The following is a 1,975-nucleotide window of genomic DNA, read 5'->3' as shown; positions in this document are numbered from 1 at the left end:
CTCAGAGAGCAGTGTCCTGCGCCTCGCAGCCTGTCCCCCCGACACACACAGAACCAGGTGTCTCCCTGCCACCCCCACTCCTGCTTTTCTCCTGGGACACTTGCAGGTCTCCTGGCCCAGCCCTCGGAAAGCCGTTGCTGTTTTTGCGTCCTTTATTGGCTGCACCTCCACAGCGTGATCAGCTCATTTTAATTAAAGCACTGATTGCTTTGGGAGGAGGCGGCGGGGGAACATGAGGTCTGCAGGGGAGGGTGGCAGGGTGGGGACGCGGGAGCTAAGGGGAGATGCCTCCTGCTCCAGCCTCCTCCTCCAGCTCTGCCTGCCCAGGAAGCTGCCTCACTGGTGTGCGCGCAGCCTCCAGGCTGCTCCTGTTTCCCGGCTGGCCAACTGCCCAAGCCCCTCGGCACCCTCCTTGGTCACTTCCCAGGCCAAGGGTCTGCCTCGTAGAGACCCCGTTCAGAGAGGAGAGGACCTCTCCCTGAGTCACACAGCTGTGGAGGGGAAGGGCCAGGGGAAGATGAGTCCCTTGGGGACCTGCCAGGTGATGGCTCAGCCCAGACTCTGCCTCTGCCTTCAGCCCGTTTAATCTCTGGGAGCCTCCATTGCACCCCAAGCTGCATAAAATGGGGTTAATAGAACCGACTCCACTGGGCAGTGAGGAGGTGATGAACTCCCAGGGGCCTCCTACATGTGGCTCCCTTGCCTGTGCTCCCACGGCTGCCCCAGCACCCAGGGCCTGGCGTCGTGGTGTTGGGACATGGTGACGTCATGACATCACGACGTCCACGCTCCTGTTTGACCCTGCAAGCCCCTTCAGTTCGCTCTGGATGTCCCCTCCCTGACCTCCCTGGCCCCTGCTCCCGTCCTTGTCCTCCTGCTGCCTCCTCCCCCAGAGCCTGCCCCACCCAGGGGCCCCCCGACCCCGTGGGAGACCCCACCCAGGGACCCCCTGACCCCGTGGGAGACCCCAGGGGCTAGAGGTGAGTGGGGACTCAGCCTGCCTGGCTCTGCTACTGTGTGTGTGCCCTGGAGTCTGCTAAACCCCAAACCCCATCGCTGTGGCCTCGTGCAGATGTGATCAAGTTAAAGTAAGAGCATCAGGGTGGGCTCTAGTGCACGGCCGTCCACGGTCCCCAGAAGGGACAGCCGGGGGGCAGGCCGTGGGGTGGCGAGAGCAGACTGGAGCGGCGCCACAGCTGGGGACCGCCAAGGCCCAGCAGCAAAGGGAAACTGGCCCCGCCGACACCTTGATCTTGAACTTTGAGAAAGATGTCTGCTCTTGGAGCCCTCCACCGCTGGTGACACTTTGAGCAGCCCTAGCAAAGCCGTGGTACAGACCTGCGGCTCGACAGCGCCCGGGGTCGTAGGTGATTCGTTTCTGCTTGGGTGATTTGCTTTGATTTCCTGTGAGAAGAGGATGCTCAGGCTGCACGCGCCTGGTAGAGCTGTGCGGATTAAGTGAATTAGTGTGGAGTTCAGTAAGCAATACGTCCGCTCAAGAATTGGCTGTTGGTGTTCTTTGTTGTTGTAGGTGCTCGGCCCTTTAGGTTGAAGAAAGCCAGCGGCAGCAAGGCACAGAGCAGGTGCAGGTGTTCCGGAACTGCTCGCTCCTCCTTCGTCCTGATCCTGAGTCTGGACACGACGGTGGCCGGGTGCCGGCGGTGCCGACCAGCATCCGGTCTCCCTCCGTTGCTGACAGTGGCGCTGTTCTCCCCGGCTTCAGCTCTCTGTCCTCTGGCCTCAGCCAGGAACATTCACACTTAATCCCGTTTGTCCAGTGAGAGTTCGCCGGGAAAGAGAAGCCCCTTTCGGTGGAGTTGATGTGTTGGCTGCTGCTTGACTTCAATAAATCCTCACAAGAAAGAGGTGAGCTTTTTCACTTTTCAAATATTTATTTACTTAAGTATTTGGTTTGAGAGAGAGAGAGAGTGCACCCATGCCCTGGTCCATTTCCCTGAAGTCCACAATGGCTGGG

This window comes from Oryctolagus cuniculus, chromosome 20, assembly GCF_964237555.1.
Source record: "Oryctolagus cuniculus chromosome 20, mOryCun1.1, whole genome shotgun sequence".
NCBI lineage: Eukaryota > Metazoa > Chordata > Mammalia > Lagomorpha > Leporidae > Oryctolagus > Oryctolagus cuniculus.
Note: the sequence above shows the minus strand (reverse complement) of the source record.